Source organism: Scomber japonicus, chromosome 8, assembly GCF_027409825.1.
Source record: "Scomber japonicus isolate fScoJap1 chromosome 8, fScoJap1.pri, whole genome shotgun sequence".
In the NCBI taxonomy this organism is placed as follows: Eukaryota; Metazoa; Chordata; class Actinopteri; order Scombriformes; family Scombridae; genus Scomber; species Scomber japonicus.
In genome coordinates, this window is record NC_070585.1 from 22,387,377 (window position 1) to 22,410,639 (window position 23,263).

General features: G+C 37.7%; 1 protein-coding gene across 1 annotated transcript in view; it reads left to right on the forward strand.

Annotated features, from left to right (window-relative positions):
- Nucleotides 1-737: 737 nt before the first annotated feature.
- enox2 (ecto-NOX disulfide-thiol exchanger 2) overlaps nt 738-23,263 on the forward strand; it is a 189,916-nt gene continuing 167,390 nt past the window's right edge. Inside the window, exons 1-2 of the mRNA XM_053324124.1 lie at nt 738-862; nt 21,097-21,193. The gene's annotated coding sequence lies outside the window, so the exon portion shown is untranslated. The remainder of the gene's footprint in view (nt 863-21,096; nt 21,194-23,263) is intronic.

Sequence of the window (23,263 nt, forward strand, 5' to 3'; positions counted from 1 at the left end):
AAAGTGTTACAACCATCCCCGGTCTCCCTACTTTTTAAAAGATACACTATGTTTATCTATCTAAGAAAATACATGATCATCTTGTAAAAATGATGCATTACTAAGGAATAAACTATCGAACAGTGTGCTAAATTGTTCAAGCTCTCCACTTTAACAACCACAACATGAAATTGATGTTCTGATGCTAATGCATCAGTCATAATAATCTGATCTCATAATGATGAAATCTTCTGAAAAGGGCCTTCTGCTTTTAGTTGATTTTTGATAGTTATTGGTAACGTTGCCAGTAATACTGATGTTAATATTTAAATAAAGTAATTAAGGACTTTTATCTGCAAGTGAATATTCAGATGTTTCAATTTTCCTTATGAAGTTAAGGATCTGAATACGTCTTCCACCACCATTATTAAAATTTTAAACATTAAACATTAATAAACCTTTGATTTGCCTAAATAAATGGTGAATATTTATTTCCCTGAATACATTTATTATAATTTAGATTGTGTAAGATTATGGATTTCTTATTTTTAAGAAATGATCAGATGTAAGGTATCTATATCTGCAAAGAAACGAGGTATGTTTAATTCACATAAACAAAAAAAACAAAAAAAAAGTCCTACATATTTCGCCCACAGGGGGACGAAAACAAAACGTCAACAAGTAACACGTGTTGGCCTCTCGCTTGCCGTACTTGGCTCCGCCATTAATGACAGGTCCCGTTGCTAACCGGAAGCTTTCCTGGTTACACACACTCACACACTAGCAAGAGCAGCAGAAAGATATTTATGGGCTGTGTATGGATGTTTGTAGGAGACCTTACGTGGGCACAGAGACCATGGAGGAGGAGACTCGATGCTGCCAGGTACTTTTACATTTCCTCTTCGCTTTCTTCCTTCACTTTAGTCCGTCAGCTGTTAGCTGTTCACAGTGTTGCTGTTCCGGGAAAGTTTACAGTAACAAAGCACCGTATTATAAAAACTAGACGGCAAATTAGTAATTGGTGCCACATCAAATGCGTTTAGTTTAGGTTAACTTGAAGCGCTATGTATCGACAAACGTGGTGTTTGAGAGATTTGTCCGTACGTCAGCTGAGAAAACAACTTATTCACCTGACTTACGTGGTGATTTATGCATTCAAGTAACAGTGCAGTGTGACAACATAGCTCGCTGTAACATCATTTCTGCAGCGGAAAGCTCACCTGTGCTGCTACTTTTCACTCCCATTGAGAAATGAGCGGGTTATACTGCTAGTTGTTCCCTTTTTTAAGTGTTTGTGTACGCCTTTAAGGAGCTAAGTGTAGTCCAGCTATAGTTCAAACTATTGTCTGCCATTGAAAACAGATCTCAGAAAGTTGTTTTGATGCTGAGAACAACTGATTACACCAATCATGACAGACATTATAACTGAAGGTGACTTTTAGAGATGCTTGCAGGAGGGAGACTGAGAATTGTTGCCTATTCTTATGAGATTATTATTATTAATAATATTCTGTAGTTAACATGTAATCATGTGGGACTGCAGCTGTCAATCCGTCAACTTTTTGCGTCAACTTATCCTATATATTTATTTTTTTTATTGTTTAAAGTTATATAAACAGCATTTCATTTATATTTGATCCTTTTACTTGATTCAGATTGAATATATTTGTGCATATTTTGTTGTAGGTGCTTATGATTAATACATTTCCAGTGAAGTTTATTGTTTCAGTGTACTGATGTCATTTTATACAGTCAAGTTTATTGTTAAACTGTAAAATATCACACCTGCATGACATATCTTTGAAGGAGGAGCAAATCCTCACACTGAGAAGCTGGAAAGATTATCATGTAGACCTAGACCACTGGAGTGAAAGTGACATGTGTGGTACTGTACTGGGCTACACCAAATTTACCATGTTGCCTCTAGACCAGGGGTGTCAAATATACGGCACACGAACCAGAACCGGCCCACCACTGGGTCCAATCCGGCCAACTGGATAACTTTAGAAAGTGTGAAAACTGCAGAAAAGTGATTCAAGTTTTTCAGTTAAATCCAGTCATATATTATTTGTAGGTTATTATGATATGATTTTACTGGTACAGCGCACTTGAAATCAAATTGGGCCGTTTATGGCCGCTGAACTACAATGAGTTTGACACCCCTGCTCTAGAATAAAGTACAGTTGTGATTTGCTATTATAAACTACTAACTTAGTACATTGATTAATACACTAATTATTTTCCCAATTAAACGATTACCTGTTTTGTTCATAAAATGTCTATCACTAGTTCATATAGCCCAAGGTGATGTCTTTAAAAAAATAGGACTCGTCGGACTTAAAGTAAACAAACCATATCCAACCCAAAGACTTTTCATTTAGAAACATAAAACAGATCAAAACAGCATATCCTCACATCCCAGAAGCTGTAACAAACTAATGTTTGACATGTTATCCCTTGATAACTGCCATGCATTGTCATAGATATTTGTTCTTTTTTAATATTTTTTTCCCCTGTCGTCCACTTCTTGTTGTTTTTCTCTTTGCACTTTGAAACACATTGGATTAATTGTATTGTCTGTAGAAAGCTCTAAAGGAGTTGAGTGAGATATTTTTTTAATTGAGTAGATTCACTAAATGATTAGTTTACTAATGTTACACCACAAGGGTCATGTAGTGAGTTGCTTGCAGGAAGTAGTTATAGTCATATCATGCTGTTGAGGAATTAAAAAAATACCTTTTACTCCAAGTAGTAAGACGCTACTGTGAAATTTTCTATTGTAAGTGTTCAGCAGACCACCCTTTGATGAGGGTACGACAGTGGAGAGCTCGCATCTAAAAATATGGAGGATCATTATTACAGACGCCTCTGTAAATACATTAATTTCCAGAAAGGCTGCATTTCTTTTGAGAGAGATTTTGAAGGATTACTGAGTCATTAATGGTAACCTAATGCCAGTGATATACGGGGTGTCATACAGGTCTGGAGATCTAAGTCCAATAATGAGCTAAAGCATGTCTGCGCAGGTATAATCCTAAATCTTGACTCCACATTTTGCTGTTGATAGCAAAGGTTAATCCTCCTGTTGATTAAAAACTGAGGATGACATTTGTTCTGGCCCACTCTGAGTCCCTGTTGTCAGAAATACAACCAGAATCTGGGCGGAAAGAATCACATTTGAGGTACTTTAAGCATTTCAGCATCTCCCACATATAGTAGCTGTGTTTTTAATACAGTGTAATACAGATTCTTTCATGTATTTCCTGTGAGGCCGTGTAAAACCTTACTGACAGCAAGAAAATGATTAATTACTGATGATGGGTGTCACTTTAGTGTTGAAACAATAAAGGAAAATTAATAATTGAATAATTAGTTCTCAAGTGTGAAGAGTTGCTGTTTTTCTGTTTTATGAATTTTGAGGGTTTATTTTTTATTTTTAAAGACATCACATTTTCATTATTTACTAAACATTTTTAACATGATTCAAGACACAGGATTCTAGACATTCAAACATTTTGTAGAAAAAAAAAAAAATTGACAAGACTGAGAAATATTTCTTGTTTTATTTGTTAAAAGTGAGAATGAATAGGTTGAATAAGCTGCTGGATTGGTTTGACTGTTTAACTTGTGGGTTAAGGAGTGGAGCCATTTAAAGGTGGCATAATATATTTTATTTTATTTTATTTTATGAGTTTATTAGTCAGGGACAGTGCATACTAATAAACATATCTGTATATATGCCAGAATTAGCTCAAAGGCTAGTTTTCATCTGTTGTCCCAGGCCAGGTGTGAGTTGGCAGCCTAAAATCAAGAAACAACATTACAAGACAAGTTAGTTACAATAAGTATAAAACACAGAGTGACATAAGTAGCACACAGTAAAAGCAAAGCAAACTATATCTGAATAAAGCGACAAACAAATAGTTAGAAACAATAATTGTTGTAGCTTTACCTCACGTTATGTGTAATATAGTAGTTTAGTTACTAACATCATATTTAATTCTATGACATATTGAATTTGATTAATATCCACATTTTCTATTCTATATTTGAGCTCTTCTCGTGTTACGTTTACCATGTGAAGGATGAGGTTCAGAAGTTTACCTGTCTCCTTCTACTTGGGCCGGATTTATTTAAGCAGTGTTGAGGACTCATAGGACCAAGATGTAATAGGGGTGTCAATATTCGTCATGTCAGCAGGTTGTGCTTCATTAATCTACTTGATTGATCTAGTGACCATGTGGTGCTGTGACCTTGCTTTGTACAAATAAGAACTGCACCCGTGCCAGTGTTACCTGATCTACTGCTCCATTGATGGATTGGTGCTTGACTTATTGAAGGAGCAGGACGGAGACATGTGGACACTAGAGCAGCAGCAGCAGCAGCAGCAGTGGCTGATGGGTTTACATGTGGAACAGAGTTGGATGTGTATTGTTACAGTTTATGAATGACGTCACACAGCCATAAGTGTGGCGGGGGATGAAGTCATTGTGGGTTGCCGTGTTGTGGTAAGCCACATGAGCCGGAGGAACAAAAATGGTGGAATATGTCATTTCTCAGAGACACTGGAGAGACACAGATATATCAGCAGCAGAGGTAGCTGGAGAATTTGTTGCATGTAGTTAGGGGTGGGAGCGATATATCGAGTATACTCGATGTATCGCGGCTTGTTCTCTGTGGGATGTAGAAAATTACTATATTGTGAATATTTCAGTATACATTCAATTTACACGCAGTTTGTTTTTAGTCGCGGGCATTGAACTACAGGTTTTCCTCACTCTCTCATCTCTCCGCACAGAGAGATTAAACAAGCGCACCTAGTTACATACATCACATTCTGTTGTGCGTGCCACGTCATATGCCCGGCAGCATGTAGCAGCAGAGATCTCAGGTAGCGGGAGCCTAAGAAAAACAATTCAGGATCCATCATCTGGTGGTGGTTTGGGTACAAGAGGGAGGACGTTGAACAAATAACCGTAATATGTAAAGTATGCCATAAAAGCATCACCACAAAAGCTGGTAGTACAATAAATTTATACCACCATTTGTGCTTGAAACTCCACGAGATCACATCTCCGGCCAGTGCCATATTGAAGAAAGTGCCGAAGCAACCAGCACTGACGCAATTGAGTCTGGTGTCTTCTTTTTCCAGAACAACAATACGACTAAAATAGTCAAAAACAGAAGGAGATAACGTCCGCAGTAACCCACCACATAGACCCGTGAATGTGGTTGAAAAGCCCAGATTAAGAAAGATCATCAATGCACTTGATCCATGATATAATCTACCTAGTCGCAGATATTTTGCAGAGACAGCTCTACCTTTATATCCTAGTGGCATTATGCACAAAATGTGCACGTTCATTTAGTGTTGTTTGAAATGTTTATTAATGACATGATGCAGAAAAAGGCACTTAATTTAATTTATTTGTTTAAATATTGTACTTGCATTATGTACAAAAAGTGCACTTTAATTTAGTGTTGTTTTGAAATGTCATCTCAGTGACACCATGCACAAAAGTGCATATTTTTCTTTTAAAATATCCTTGTGGCATTATGCGCAAAAAGTGCACTTTAATTTAGTGTTGTTTTGAAATGTCATCTCAGTGACACCATGCACAAAAGTGCATATTTTTCTTTTAAAATATCCTTGTGGCATTATGCGCAAAAAGTGCACTTTAATTTAGTGTTATTTTAATGTGTCATATTATTTACATCATGCATAAAAGGCACTTTATGTGTTTTGAAATGACATGTTTGTGCCACTGCTTAATAACTGTTTAATAAATACGGTTTTGATGAATTTGTTTAGTTGTGATTTCACCCTTTTGGCATGAATGTTTAAAATCAGCATATATTAATGCAGTATGAACAATATTTTAATGTAGACATGATTGTATGCATCAAAGTGTTAATTCAAGGCTAAGGCAAAATATGGAGATATATATTGTGTATCGTGACATGTCCTAAAAACATTGGGATATTAGTAAAAGGCCATATTGCCCAGCGCTACTTGTAGTAGACATATATATCCCAACCTGGTTCCTATCCTTAACTCTTTTTAAAGACTAAACATGATCATAAGATGATCTTTAGGTTTTGGTCTGTTGGTCTCACGAAACACGCAATTTTAAGACATTACTTTTGGCTTTCACAATTTTGGGACATTTTTTAGACCAGTTTAATTAAAAATGATAATAAATCAGTAAAACAGTCATTCTCAGTACACTATAAAAAGCATCCAGTCTGATCAAAGTTTAATTGGATATACTCCCTTCTTATTAATGCTATGCTAGCCCAGTTTGTGAGATTGACAGTGAGGTGATTTTCAAGCCATTACTGTCATTCTGGTCATGGATGGACTTTGCTGAATCTCCTTTGTTAGAGAGGCCCCCTTTTTTCATTTTAGTGTTATTGATGCTCTAGTAGTCATCTTTTTATATAAAAGTGCATTTGTCAGCGCTCAGTTTCAGATCTGTCAGTTCAGTTAAACGTTGGTGTTTTGGTAAGGTGACCCCGACTGCTCAGAAGAGAACAAAGCTCGAATTAAAATGCAGTAACTTTATTTATTTATTAGGTTTTTTTACATTTGTAGTCAAAAACCTGTTCTGCATACAAATTCAGGTTAGATTTCCACTTATGGATTAAACTAGCCTGTTCATAATATAATTGTGTACTGTCATAATAGATTAAACGTAGTGGACAGTACTTAATGCTTCAGTGAATGACGTACACAAGCACAGAAATCTGCTCTTCTTACATAGGCCAGCTGTTTTATGATTTGGAGGTGGTGCTTTTCAGAAACTGTTTAATTACCTTTGGTGCTCCATTAAAACCAATAATTATATAATTTATTAAATAATTGATTTAGGCTGACATTGACCCATAAATGTACAATTGAATGGAATAGGTGTACACATGGATGTTATATTTTCCAGTCACTATCTCAATATCTTGTGATGGACTGTACACATTAATGTTTATGGCCTGAAGGTCTAAGGAGTGAAGTTATTGATGATATATGTAAAATAACCTTCCTCTACATGCCCCATCTTTGCGAACACAAGGAGTAATATGACTCTGTTATTTCCTCCTGCAATCCTAATTCAGTTTATGAAAATGCATTACCATAACAGCACACCCACTTTGCACCATATGGTCAATATTTTTACTACTTGAAATTGCTGAGAGTGGTGGGCAGTCCCTCTGCTTTCAGACTGTGTGTTGTGTGTCATGTCCTTGATTATCAGTGTGCCATGTAGAGTAGCTGAAAGCTCGTTTAAACATATTAATGAGATGTAAGGGTGTATATGCACACAGGCTAGCTCTACAGTGTGATTCAATTAAAACATACAAGTCTGCCATGCAGCATGAAATTACTGTTTTTATTGCAACCGTCAATCATGAACCAACCAATTTTGCATCTGTGCCACTCTTGTAGAGTGCTGTGATTGTAAAAACTGCAATTGAACTTAACTTTTAGTTCGTGCTAAGGAGGAAGACATGTCAAAATCTGTGGAAACCATTGACAGAGAGATGAGAGTTACTTACATGCCATTAAACTGTCAAACATATATTATCTAATTTGGAGTGTTTTAAATCAATTTGTCAATTAGTAGATCAACAGTTTTCAGATAGAATATTTCAGTAAAAAAACAGCAAATTTTACTGTTAAGACCATTTCTCAAAAATGTGTGGGCATGATAGATCACATTTTGATTTACATTCGCACCAGCTACTTGGGGCTGGCTAACTGCTGTAGCTAACAACTGAGTGTCTGTGATGCAGAGCTGAGCCTCACCTCCAACTCGGTAAATGTACTATATTATATTATCTTATAACATGAGCCATCATCACTAAAGGAGGCAGAAGAATAGCTAAACACAAACCAAGCACGAGAGAGCAGGAGAGCAAGAAGGAGAGGGAATCCATTGCTAACAGCTAAGCTAAAGTAACTAGCAGATCTGAAAAGCGTGTTCCTTAAAGAAGGAAAGAGCTAAGAGTACTTGAGCAGAACGAGGGTAAGTTTAAATTAACAGAAGGTAAGTAGCTGCAGTAATGAAGAATATAGAAAAAATTACCTTGAAATGCAGTAACGCTTCCAATGACACAGAAAGTTCGGCAACTACAGTATAAATGAGAAACAATACACTTACTGCAGCAGATCATGTCATTTCTGATTGATTGGCGTAATTTAGTATGACCACGCCCATTTCAACCACAGTATCAGGAAAACTTAGAAAAACTTAAATGACAATATTTCAAATTCCAGTACTTTTTTATGCTTACTATAGTTAGAGGGCTGTTAGGGTTTGCAGTAGCTTTAAGGAAAAATACCAAATTCCGTTCCTTTGTTGTCTTATGTAATATAAAACTCAGTATCTATGTGTTTTTGGATTGTCGGTTACACACAAGTGATTTGAAGTGACCACCTTGGGAATTTTTCACTCTTCTCAAACATATTTTACATGTGACAAATAACATGATTCATTGAGAAAATAGTTGGCAGATTAATCGATAATGAAAATAATCATAAGATGTAATTGAATAATTGAATCCTAATTGATTTCAATACATTAATGTCAGCCTGTTGTAGGCAATGCACACTATGCAACTGTATTATTTTGGAAAATATAAATAAATATTGAATCGATTTAAGCACAGCTTTAAACAACTTAGATCAGGAGTCAGGGCAAAAAAAAAAAATAAAAATAAAAAATCAGAATTTACATATAAGAGCAGAGTTCAACCAACTGAGGACAGAGGCATTTTTGAAGTTTTAAGCTTTTAGTTTTTACTTTCAGACATTTAGAGCAGGAAACAGCTAATCAATTCCTTAGCTGTGTGCCAGCCAATTATTGCATTACTTACATGTATTAGACATCAGCACTCCTTAGCAGCCACTGCTTCATGTTAACAACTTCACTTCCCCAGCAGCTTTTCGTTAAGATGTAGGAGGTAGGAAGACATATACAGTATATTATAAATCCATTAAAATGTTGTTACCCTGATCAATGCTGTACACACATCATTTGTTGCACATCTGTCTGTCCTGAGAGAGGGATTCTTCCCGTTGCTCTTCTTGAGGTTTTTTAAGAGAGTGTTTCTTTATTCGAATGGAGGATCTTGCTGTACAGACTGTAAAGCCCCCCCCCCCCCCCCCCCCCCCCCCGATGTAAATTTGTGATTTGTGCTATTGGGCTATACAAATAAAGTTGACTTGACGTGTCCAAGTGTTCACTTTGGTCAATTACAAGCGGTAACAAGCAGTTTAGGTCTGTGACATCATCGGCCTAATTGATACAACTGAGCAATCAGCTGGCACACCTGGTATTGATTAGCTGCAGTTTCCTGACGCATCTGCCTGCTCCTGATGGCGGTTTTAAAGTAAAACTAGATGCTCAACAACTGCAACAGTGTGCAACATCTTATTTTCATGCTTTTTTTATATGCGTTTTTAATATCTGACTTTTGTAAATGTTATTTAAATACTTCCTTTAGATGATTACGCCCAGCAGTCCCATCATACATTTACACCCCATGATGTGAATGTAAACACTGGTTAGTCTAATATGGCCTGAACTTCTGCCAATTAATATTGGCAGAGTGTTTCTAGCTTCAGAGTTTGTTTGTTTGTTATGAATGTACGTCTACCCTCTTACTGTTTTGTCACATCTTGTTCAAAAGTGCCCTAAGTAATATTTTGATTTGATCTGCTAAATCTCTCTGACTAGACATTTCCGCCTGAAGCCATTTTCTAAACTTAGCGCCGGGATGGCACCGTGGTGAGAACGTTTCCCATGTTCTAAACCAAATTGTTTTTTCCCCAGTTCTTGTGAGGAAAGTTGACACGTCTCATTATAAGATGTTTTAATAAGCCTCAGTGGAATTTTGGAGGTGGATAAGAAGAGGCAGGCGGTGTGAGGGAGCCATCTGAGCCAATCAATAAACGTGTCTGTACAAAACAACGATGGTTGAATAGCATCAATCAGTGCTCAAAGTCAATAATCTTATCTTACAAAACGGTTATATTTTGTTTCAAAGATAAAAATATTAATATTTGTTATATTGATTATAGTTCCTCTATCAGGCTTCCATTGTCATTTCTTCACTGTACATTGTCTCGTCACGCTGAGGCCTGTTGTAAAAATGTTTGTCATAGCAACTAAACTACAGTTAAATCCCCTAGTCACTTTCTTGATAACCTCACAGCACACTGTAACCACTGTGATGTGGGAATTTAATAGTGTTAATTGCATTTGATTATATATAACTGAGACCTTAACTGTTGCGTATCAGGCAGCACTGAGTTCAACTGGGTATTTTTAATTTCTTACATAACTGAACTGCGTAGTGCACACTTAGCCTCAAGGAGGCCTTGATTTAAATTCGTAGAGCACTTAAGACATGTTTGATTGCTGATAATTACATTAAGAAAATTCAGCAGCACAGCTTTCAAAAAAGTATTCTAATATTGTGTCAAAGGTCCTTGTGTTTTGTATATTATCCTTGGAAAGAAGAGTGCTGGTTTGTGAAAATGGTGGCAGGAGTGTTTGGAGAGATCAAGGTTTCAGACACAGAACAGTTTAAAAGAGTGGTGCCTGTGCAATATATGCTTGTATGCAAAAAAAGATTCTTTTTTTTAACCTAATGTGAGCTAGATATCACCAGTTTTCAAGAGACTCTGAAGTCTTATTTAGAAATGTTGCTTTTTATTGTCAGACAGAAATTGTTAAAGGACTGACAAAAGCATAATATTTTCCCCTTTGTGTGGTGTAATGAAAGGTAATGTCAGCCAGGGAGAGTTTGGCTTTTTATTTGAATATTTTTCTATTATAACATCACTCCATGGTATTCTGACAGTATTTACATTACGTGCACTGCAGTGGTAGAAATGAGGGCAAAGGTACTATGCAGATGAAGGTATTTAGTTAGCATTGTAAAGTAATTATAATCACCTACCTCCATAGAGGTCAGGTTACCTTATGTTCAGTGGATGTTAAAAATAAATCTATTTCTTAGGTTTAAACATCACCTACCTCCTCAGTCGGTACAAAAATAAACTAGCTTAAATGACAGTATGGGAGCAAATGGTGTATACTTCCCAGGAGGCTTAAAAAATAGAGCTGTGGACTCACTCATATTCTAAGCACCACATGGGATATGCTGCACAGTAGGCCTGTACCGAAGAAACATAGAAGATGAATGAAAATTTCACAGTGACCTTGCAGTATACATCCAGGACAAATGTAAGTGCATTTCATTGGTTTTATTTTCAGGGCATAGCCTAGTGCCTGATAAAGGTTTCATTTAGTCCTAAACACTGACCTGCTATCCTCAGTGTACTTTTTCCTCAGGCAGACTGAATTGCTGTTGAAATTGGGTCTAACCACCTCTCTACAATATCCTTTATCACTCCCTGTGGTCAGTCATTTAGGCTATGTTGCTTTTAACTTTAGGGTAAATCTTCTAATCAGATCTCAGTGGACCCTGATCTTATGTGACGTCTTGGAAAGGTGTGAAGTAAATTAATTTCACACCCCAGTAATTCTGGAAACAGCACTGACATTGACAAGTAGGTAGGTGGATGTACTTTCATGTTAATCTTGCGGAGGGAAAAGTGCAGTGTTCACCACGCCAAAACATGATCGGATATCAGAAATGCATGACTTTTAAAATTCATGAGTCGAACACGGATGTGAGCTACACTTTATACTTTGTTTTACAGTGATTACCTGATCATCTGAGGATGACCTTAGAGCTTAAAGCCTTTTGGGCAGGGCAAGTACTTTCATGAATGCCATATTTTTCATACAGTTGAAAGCCACACTTTTAATCAGGCAGCGCTGATGATGGGTTATAATTTTGGTGATTGAACTAAATCTTCAGTTGTGATGATGAGCTATGGGGGCTTTAGTTATAGCAGAAAGCGGTCCCAACATCATTGCACGCTTTACCCTTGACTGTTATGTCCTGTATGAATGACATCTACTTTTTTCCGAACTAATGAGAACTTGAATTAGATTTAGCTGGTTTTCAGTGGATTTTCATACCCCTTTGTTTTAACTGTCTTAGGATTTAATTAGTTGCCATCTGTCTGTCTTACTTTCCTGCTTTTATCTGAGCTTGCTTTTATCGACAGGATTTATGGAGAGTAACATGCAAATTAAACCTATTTATTTACCCCGAGGCCTGTTTTTTCCTTTTTTTCCTTCTTTTTTTTACCCCTGTTTTTGTCCAGAAGAAATCTGCAGAAAGCAGGGCACACCTGGAATTGTTTATGTGATCGCTCTCAAACCTATCAAACACTAAAGCTTCGAATGACTGTACATCTAAAACACAATTTTTAACCTGGTAAATTCTGTAAACATAGGCTTGGCGTGTGACTTTTTGATGAAAGATAGCCAAAACACTTGAAATGACTCCGGTTGTAAAGCCAGGATTCAACTATGTCAGAGCTCTGTGTCTGAAGCGTGCAGTCAGACATTTGGATTAATGTGCAAACTCTACTGGTTTTTCTCCCTCTGAGCAAATGCTGTAATCAGATGCTGAACAAATATAAGAATTGTTATCATTTTAGCCGAAGCAGGTAACTGAGAGTTTTACTTGCTCTATGAATATTACTTATTTGCCCAGTGAATCACAATGAAAATAGCCAGAAATATTATACGTTATTATTAAATAGTATAATAATAATAATATAACTGACCTAAAACACAAAGCATTTATATTAAAGTCAATTTGTTGTTGTTTGTCATTCAATTTTAAAGCAGAAACTGTCCCTTAAGTATAAGCTGTTAAATGTAACTGGGGATTGTATTTATCTTCCTTTCAGTACAATGATTAGAGCTAATCAGGAATTGTATTTATCTGTTTTGTCAGCTTTTTGGCTGTCATTGCAGGCTGTGATTGTATTTGTGGTAACAGCAGCTGTAACGACGTACAAAAATAGTCATCTTTAGCTTTCAAACAGTCTGTACAAACAGCATTATTAAGACATGATAACCTATTATTAGATTAGGTATTATCATGCAAATTAAACCTATTCCATCAGCTATCTTGTGAGGGTACAAGCTTGGCATACATTAATTGGTAAAGCTTTGATCAGAAGCACCTAATGAAGTGTTAGTGATTTTTATTCTGTGCTGAAGACGTATTTTTGTGTAATGTTTGTCACATAATTCCCCTTTTCAGTAAGACAAATTTGTAAGGTGGAACTTTAAAGTTGAGACTTCCCACTGTAAGGTTGTATTTGGCACTGACACCAATAACCGCCATAAACAGTATTTTCTCTGTCGTATAATCTAAGCTTTAAACATTTATCAAATAAAGCCTGTACATGGACAGTAGTGATGCATGCCTCTGCGTGGATTGCAGTTATATCCATGGGCACTGCAGTAAATGCATGAATTAGGCAGGCAGGGTTATAAAAAATTACATTCTCATTAATAGCATATGAGTCACGGGTGTTGAAATAATATATCATTAATGAAATGAAAATATTAATCACTAAATCTCTAATCTCTAAAATGTAAACCTATTGCAGTGCTGCTTACCCCTGCTGTTGTTCAGGAACTCTGAAATTGTAGATGGAATAGGACACCACTTTTTAGGATGTGAAGCAATTGCTGACAGAGAAGAATTTAGATGGGAAAAAACTTGGAACAGTTTTTACTGATGGTGTTGGTGTTATGACAGGATGCCACCAAGGAGTTGTTGAAAACTCGAGAGGACTCAGAATTGGTAGGATTGCATTGCACAGCTCATCGTCGTTTTCTTGCTGCTCGTGACAAAGCTGGATCTGAGCAACAGGTGAAAAAGTTTCTGCAGGATTTGAGGTCATTTTGAGGTATTTTTCAGTAGTTCTGCTGTTCAGAAGTAACAAGGTGAATGAATTGCAGAAACAATTGGAAACAACCTGAGATTTGTCCTGCAGCACACAGCTGCCTCCAACACACAGGACTCTGACAAAGCCAAAGGACTACTGACAGCTTAAAGACAGTTCAACTTTGTGGCCCTCTGTCACATGATGAAGGATGGTCTTATGCATGTCGTCCTTTTCTCAAAACATTTTCAAAGAGCATATCTGGACTTCTGGACCTTGGTTGAAGGTACCAGAGATGCCGTGAGAGAAATGATAGTCCACCCTGGCCCTGCAGAATATTCTCTTCATGGTGACAAGTTTAAAGTAGACTAGCTTTTTGACATCAAGACTCAAAATCAGTCTTTGATCATATGAAGAGCAGGTATGTAGGATCATTGATGGATACATAGACAGAGAACAGAAGATTACCTGTTGATACAATGGACATTTTGTCATGGTTCACTGTTTTGGAAACCCAAGAAAGCCGTTGTGGCAAACAGTCTTCTGAGGATATCTCTCTCAAAAGTGCGACCACTAACTGGACATGAGATTAATTGAACATTACTTTTTATTGCATTGTTATATCCTGTCTGGGTCTGGTACCCTTCTGATTTGGTAATGTATGTGCTGTATGTGTTGTCTATTCTATTTGTATTTTATCTATTTATTTGCTGTCTCTTCTATTTATATTTTTTTATTTATTTATTAGGGACTACGGATGCAAATTAGCAGTTTTGCATAGAAATGTTTAAATATCGATGTTCATTAATGTGCATTGTCCCTATCCAAAAATAAGGCATTTATTTTTATTATTATTATTATTATTATCATTCATGATGCAGAGAAACTTGAAAAACCTACTGACACACTTCTCGTAAGTGCAAAGGAAGCCAGCTCATCCAGAGTTTGCGATGCTTGAAGCAAGTCATAGTTTCCACTGACTCGTATGCTTCATTTTCCATTCAACAATTTGCAGAGCTTGTGAATATATGAAATGGAGGAAGTCATTAAGATGGTCATGATGATCATACCAATTACAAGTGTGTCATGTGAACGTGGATTCAGCACACAAAAAAGGGTCAAGAAATTCACTGAGTAATACAAACCTCACCAGTCTGATGCTCATTTCAGAGCTTAGGCATCCCCAAGGCCATTGGTTGATTTAACAGAGCTGTTATCAAGAGGAAAGAGATGAAGTGGAGGAGACAGAGGACAGGGAAGGAATAGAGCCTGGAGATGAGAGAGAACATGGAGCTAAGTGACTAAGGACACTGATGAAGCTCAAAGAGATGGCCACTAAGAGAGGAGAAGTAGAAAGGGACAACAATTTACAGCAATGCATTATATATAGTTTAGAACCCGACCAATATATTGGTCGGCGAATATTATCAGCCAATATTCACACCCCTTAAATTGGACGAGAGCAACGAAATCCAATCTGACAGAAGAATAGGACAAGGTCAGACCTGTAGTTACACTCACAGGTAGTATTGCCACCATTAAAGGGGGAACATTTTGAAAAATTAATTTCAGGTCCTGCAATTAAAAAAGATGAATGTGATTTGCAAAATTAGCTTTGATTGAAAAAGTTGTCTTCCTCTTGTGTAAGCAGTATTCTGTCTGAGCCTTAACCTCTTCCTTGGTATGAACTGCCACGTGGGATGCTGGCCTTGATTTACCTGGGAAATGACTGACAGCTGCTGGGATGAGAATAAGGAGTGACACAGACAATTAAAGGACTGAATTCAACCTGGCCTGACCTTCTGATCAATGCACTCCTGTTTAGAGCTGGCAGGCTAGAGACCGGCACTCTTTTTCCAGACTAATAAAGACAGCACCGAGAGCAGCTCCTGGGCCGGACTGCCAATACTTTTAACACCCCCATCGATTCTCATTACTGTTAATGGTTTCTTTGCTAGTGTGAGCCGGATGTTGGGGAGGGTTTGTGGGCAGAAGTGCAGTCATAGAATTGAGGATGGGCAGAGTCATCACATTACGACCCTGGTCAGTGGAACGGCAGAGGGTAGTGTCAGTTTTCAGTGTGTCGTAATACTGTGTAGAAGGTAGTCGGTGCCTGTCATGAGTACTTTCTGATTAGAGACTCTTCTTTGAATAATAATCATTGTGAAAAGCAATGGACCAGCCCCCATTGGTTTGTGGAATCTTGTTTTAGATCCTTGAGTTTGACATTTTGACTGTTGCTGTCTTGGTTTTTCGGAGACAGAAGTGACCGTATTTGGACAAGAGGGTGGAGCTGGCCCATTATTATGGATCCCACTGCTTTCTTTGGCAAGGCATGCCCTGCATGGCATCGAAGTGCTAGGATTGGCCAACAGTCCATGCTAGCTTGCAGTTTTGGTACGTTTTTGGAGATTTGCCTGATACAAAATAAAAAGAATCACAGGACAGCCTGAAATGGTGTTGATCATGGGCACTGATGTGAGAGTGGCCGGTGCTGGTGGATGGTGTAAACCTCCAAAATGTCCTGAAACTCTAGCATTAGCTGCTAGCTTGGCTAGTATGGTACATTTACAATCAGTTGTTAATTGTAATACTTCAATTGTTAATGCTAATTTTGGTGAGCAAAAAACAGGCTTTAAATTTACTGGAAATATTGAACCAATTACGTCCTAAAGGGTCTTACCCTATCCCTAACCCTAACCCTGAGAACATCAAAATGCTGAAATTAAATTTTCAATACTCTTGTAATCTGGGGTTGCATTAACGTATGTTTTTGCAACTAGTGTAGTCAAGCAACTGCAGAGAATGCAGCTTTAAGTCACTTGAGCATTGGCCCGGTTTTTCAGACCCAGAGCTTTTCTCCCAATAATAATTTGCACAGAATATATGGACCTACAGAAAGAAGACGATACATAAGGAGTCATGAGGAGGTTTTTAATGTGGGTTCAAGAGAAGATCAAGGCATATCAGGGAATACTTGGGAGTACATTTTGGAGTAGTACAGTATATTATAGTACAAAGCATCATCAATCATTCGAGGCAAGGTAATGCTTTATTAAAGCATTATGTCTTTAAACTCAGATTTAAGGTGAGCACAGAAAATGTTCCCCATTGAACAGATTAAGGTGAAAACAGCTTTCGAGAGTCAAACATCCAAGTGATGTAAGAATGAGCCAAATAAATTTTTGAGTGGATAGAGACTCTCCAATCAGTGAATTTTACAATCATCTTCATAAGTTGAAAGCACAAAAGAACATCCCACATACAGTTTGTTTCAGAAAATGAAGCACTTATTAATGGTGCTGGGCAATCAATTAAAAATTAAATGTTGATTTTCCAAACTTTTTAGATTGATTTTGATCAAGGAATACTCTTTTGCAATCTATAATTATTCCGTATATTGAATATGGAGCACAAGTATATTTAATAATAGTTAAGTTACTTGTTACAGCGGTCAATGAGTCAATTGATTGTAATGTTGATTTCAGGTGATATCGCCCCGTCCCCTCACTGAATTCCACAAATTGACTACAACTCGGGGAGCATATCCCTTCATCACAACAATAAATACTTTTTACAGCCTGTGAGAAACTGTTCAACCTCACCAGTCCGAAGAATCCCCTTGATATTTTTATGATTATGGAAAACATATATGACGTCGCCCTTGGGAGATGTAACCACTGTGATGTGGCACCAAGGAAGGATGCACGGTTTTTAATCACATGAAAGGATCCTTTTCCTGCTCAGGCCTGAAGCAGTTTGTGTTGCTGTTGTTCTCTCACTTAACTACTGCTGTTAATAGCTCTACATATTTTAGTGACTAATACAGCCTGAATACTCATATTTCTTTGGGGTGGTATATGATTTTTGCTTATCTTAGGGCAATCTCTATTCTACTATCGTAGGCTGCCTTTGAGTATAGTGGATGATTTGCTAACCTCTGCAACACTAATAGAGTACCAAATGTTATCTTTACAAGTCCAGATGCTCAACAACTTGTTTAAGTACTAAACAGACTTACCAACAATTCAGGATTAACTGCCAAGATAAGAACCTTGATGGCCAAAAATACTGTGAAAGAGAAAAGGTTTCAAACCATGATGCCTTCCTTATCTTCGTCCTCTGTGCAAAGCTTAGCCAGAATATCAAAGCTCTCAACTCTACCAAACACAAGAAAGCGTATTGACACTCTGCTTCCTGCTTCCCACGTCATGTCCTGGGACCGGCCGATGATCAGATCCAGGTACATGAAGCGTATTCTGAAACAGATCTGGATATGTGCTGTTGACTAAACTGGGGAGCAAGACTAAAGACCTGTTCTACCAACACATTGTCAAACCTGAGCTCTTGACAGACGTTGTCCGGGTTAAAAGAAGAGTCAGAAACGAGAAGAACAGTTCCACTGATGTCTACCTGCCACCTCTAGCTCAGAGACTAATATCAAGACCCATGCAGCCATGACTCAAGCTAAGTCCACAAGGAGTGGCAAGTCCTCTCTCCGTTATATTTGTCAGGTCCCCACGTTAGGGAAAGGAATTGAACATTTTAGCTGCTTGCTGGCTTTCCTCTTAATGCACTGCCCAAAAACAGGTTAATTTACAATTTCAATCTGTTCTGAGAGCAACAAAACCAAAAATCCAAAAATTGATCGGGTTAAGTTAAACAGAGTAGGGGTCCATACGTTTACTGACAACTTAACCTGTGACCTCCAGCACCCCCCTGCTGGTATTTGGAAAGGATCAAGAAAGTCTGGGGAAATAAAACCACTCTTCCTATCTTGGACAACAAGCACTATGCCATGAATGGATGTGTGAAATGTTATGTGATACCTAGTTCCTGCTCATCCAAACAAGTAACTTTGGACTATGCCAGCATGTATGATTTAACACATAAAAAGCGACATATTTTAGATCAAATTATTTCCAAGGTACTACACATATCTGAGGTTGTGGGGACTGCCTTTGCCCTTTCTGATCATAAATGTGTTTTCTTTAAAATAAACATCTCTGACACCGGCAGAATTAAAACAGAGGTAATCAGAAAGCACTATATCAATGAAAAAATATTTACATTACCTTTTTACACCCACACTATCTCTGCCTTCAGTTACTGTCAGTGATCTCGTAAACAGTTTCAGTTCTAAAGTTATTCGCTCCCATGAAGATCAATGTTCTCTATGGTAACAACACTGATAAAAGAAAGTGTAAACAAGCACAATGCAGGTGGTGAAAAACCAAACTCCAGGTTCATTATGACTGCTATCCACAAAGTCATGTATTGACTTTGCATCTTTGTCACTGATAAAAACCTGAAGATACTTCACCCGTGCCTCTGCATAGGACTATTTTGGACTACTTTTAAGTCCATAGCACTGAACATTCTTTAGATAGTTAATAGTTCTCTTCGGACAGGCCTTTTTTCCAATGGCCCTGAAGACCACAGTTATTAAACCTCTTTTTAAAAAGTCTGGATAATACTAAATAACCATAAAATCAGCCTACCACCACCACCTTTAAAAAGCAATAATTAAAGGATTCCTGTCTAAACAAGATACAGAATAAGTTGTTCATGTTTTCATTTTCAACAAGCTAGACTTTTATAATGGTGTTTTCATGGGTCTTAGTAAAAAAATCAATCAGACAGCTGCAGCTCATCCAGAATGGTACTGCCACAGTCCGCACTAACACTAAGAAAGTGGAGCACATTACACCAGTTCTTAAATCGTTGCACCGGCTTCCTGTGTGTCAAAGGATATATTTTAAAATCCTATTACTTGTCTATAGAGCACTAAATGGTCTCAGGCCTAAATACATCTCTGATTTACTTGTAGTTACGCAACATCCAGACCCCTTAGGTTATCTGGGACAAGGTTAACTAGTGTTCCCAGGATCAAAACCAAGTGAGGTGAAGCAGCTTTTGGGTTTTGATGCTCCCTACCTGTGAAACAAGCTTCCTGAATACCTGTGGTCTGCTGAAACTGTCAGCTCAGTTAATCAGGGCTTAAAACATTATTGCTTACTGCAGCTTTCCAATAAATTAAGTATGATTATTAAGTATTTCTATGCCTCTGTAAAGCACTTTGAATTGCCTTGTGTCTGAATGGTGCTTTATTAATAAACTTGCCTTGCCTTGCCATTGAGTTTTCTTACTCAAATCTTCTGGGATTACAGCAACATTGTCTACTCATCATTTCAGTGTTCAGCAGAGACCTTCAAACTGAATATCACTGTAGAAAAACAATGCAGAGGCTGTGTTAGTGTGGGCACGTTGCCACAGGGTGCAGGTAAAGAAGATGAAATAGAAATGAACAAGCTCAGGATGAAGGCTTAAAATGCGAAGACAGCGGTTTAAATTGTTGCGCTCCTTTGAGGTCAGATTACACAGCTCTGGAAAGTTAATCACAGCCGCAATCATTTTCTCTTCCATCTCATTACCAGGCAAGTACCAACAGGTCTATTTGCAGACTTGCAGTATCCACATGGCACACTTACTTCAGTACATGACACACCCACTTGGTTAGATTTAGGAATGAGCAGTGAAAGGGTTGGGGCGGGGTTGTGTAGTAAAGTGTGCCTGTCATGTAGTAATGTGGGTGAATCGTGTCATTCTGCAAGATTGCAGATAGACCCTTCTCCATTTCATGCAAATCAGAGTATTTACCTAATCGATTATTTCATTCCAGTGTAGACCCTGCAGCATTGAACTAATTTGCTGCTGGCAGGTGTATCTGCAGTCTTGCAGACCTACACGATACACTCACTGGATGGTGAAAATGATGCCAAAAAGCCTGAACCCAATTATTAAATTTGTAGGAACTCTTTAGACACAGACCTAATACAATGCTTGAAAGATTAATGGTAGAAGTTGAGGTTATTATTTATTGGTAAGTTCTAATCAGAATATAATAGATAGATAAATCAATTAAAAAATGTTCAGTCTTCAGTCTAAAGCACATGCAACAAGGTAGTCTACCTGATATTTGTGCTTGCACATATTTGCCAACACAGCATTTTGCTGGATGACCAGACATTGTGCAGCAGATAAAGGAGAACCAAAACCAACCGTTTTAGCTCTCTGCCACGGGACCCCCTGCCGAGCAAAGCAGTGGTCTCAGTGAAATGAATGAGGAAGCCTGCGCTTTTTCCAGCACTGCCATTGTCAGTGTGAAAAATGAAATGTGCTATAACAAAATTGACTGTATGGTGATTTTTGCTTTAGGTCTGCAGCTGTAAAGCTGACTGAGAACTGTTAAAGTTGATGGATATTCAGATTCTCTTCTGTTGTGTTTTCAGGCTCCAAGATGAAGCCAGACAGCTGCAATGTCTTCTTTGCCAGAGTGAAGTTGCCTTCATGCTTAGGAGAAGCAGCTTTATGACTGGAACATCACAGGTATGATCACTGCTACTTGCAGTAACATTCTTCATTTTCGTTTTTTTCAGTTTGTCTCTCAGATTCAGTAAGTAGAAATGATTCCAGTTCTTGTAATTACATCAAGCGTCATTTTGCTGTGAGAGTTGTTGTTGCTTTTTGGATATTTTTCAAATGTGGCACTTAGCAGTTTGCTCTTGTGTAAGTGTGAATTGATATGAGCCAGGAGTGCCTACATAAACAGCTGTCATGTACGGTTTAATGTCTTTGATCCAAAGCAGATCAATGTATGTTTTGAATGTCCTTTGCTAGAAAGTGGTACACAGGGCTAAATCAGTGTTTCAAGTATTTTTCTTGCATCCACTGTTTGTTGTCCTCGAGGCTCAGGTGCTGCTTGCCTCTCAGGCTATTAGTACTGGAATCTGCCTTCAGATTCAGCAGCAGATAGCGGCAGCGGTATCTCCTCTAATTGCCTGTTGCCTAAGAACTACGAACTACTGGAGATGTGGGCTGCATGTCAAATAGTGTTCCCCAACTAGATTCTGTGCCTTCATTTGGGCACATTCACACATTAAAACCCTACTCATTTGAATAAACTGCAGTGTATGTTTTTGTCCCAGACATAATTATCTAACCTCTATTTTTGTTTTGGTCTTGAATGCATATCACTAAAACGTCTGCTTTATATTTGGTTATTAAAACTTGTACTGTAACTTTCTGCACAACCGAATAGACTTTTTTGAGAAACACAAATGCAAAACATATATTTTTTAATGATTTTATGATCTGCCAAACAAACCAGTGTTTTGAGTGGAATTAAACATTTTGGCAGCGTTACACAGTTAATGACCATGCATCGAATGCCAATTCTCAACTCCTGTTTTTGTCCAAAACACACAATCAAGCTCATTTGCAGAGGAGCGAGAGTCAACAATGCATGTTGCTACCTTTTTCAAACAGACCTTGCTAATATGAGTTGTTAATCTCATTCATAATTGTGCCAAGTGGGAACTTGACATCATTAAGCACTAAAATGAGGAGGGACAATTGTACTTTGCAATATTGTAAATCGTGTCTTGGCAGCTTGTAATATGTAGTAAATGTAGAGTGAGTTTTCTTTAACCACAGCAAATACTACCTGAAAACCTTTCAGCATTTTTAATCCTGTGCACTGACCCATAGTGAGAACCAAATACTAGAATAAGCTCCAGTTCCTTCTCTCTCTTGGTCTTTTAGTCAGCCATGCCTTCTGTTTCCAGAAAGACAAAAGGTTTCTATGACTTTTCAGCCAAACCACAGAGTGCAATTATCCCCAGTAGAACTCAGACTGCCTTTACCACAACTTCAGAATGATTTGTTTTGCCATAAGAAAATATATTTGGATCCTGAGCTCCCTTATTAGCTGGTTTACTGATTAAATCCTCATTCTAATTTTATCCCAGATTTCCATGTGATACTCAGTATGATGTCCTAGTTTAATGCCCAGTGTGGAAGCAAATGGGTCAAAGCTCCTATTTTTTAACTGGGCATGCAGGAATGTTTGTCGCTGCAGTTTTTAGGAAAAAGGGTTAGGGTTAGGTAAGGTAAAATATTGGATCAGAGCAGGGACTTCTTTCAGTTTAGAGCTTTGTGTAACAAAAAGAAGCCTTTAGTTACTGCAAAATATTTTTGAGTATCTGGTCATCCTGTCTCTAAAAACACCCCACTAGAGCCTGCTGCAAGATGTGATAAAAGCTTTTTTCTGTCTACCTCTTCTAAATCATATTCAAAATATTGATGTTGTCTTTTTGCTGAGAGCTGCTTGCTTGGCTCTACACAATACCTTGACCACACACACACACACACACACACACACACACACACACACACACACACAGGAATATTTATCAGCCTCTTACTGGTTATTACTGAAAAGAGCTATTTGACATCAAGAACAGCCCAGATACTACTGTCTGTCTACAGTGGAGATGATATTACTTGTTATTCCGTTATAAGTGAAGACATTTTACAGACCGGGGCAAATTTCTGCCAGTTTCTAATTGAACATACTGATGGAGCCTTTTTCTGTCAAGTGCTATGTAGTTTCTATCA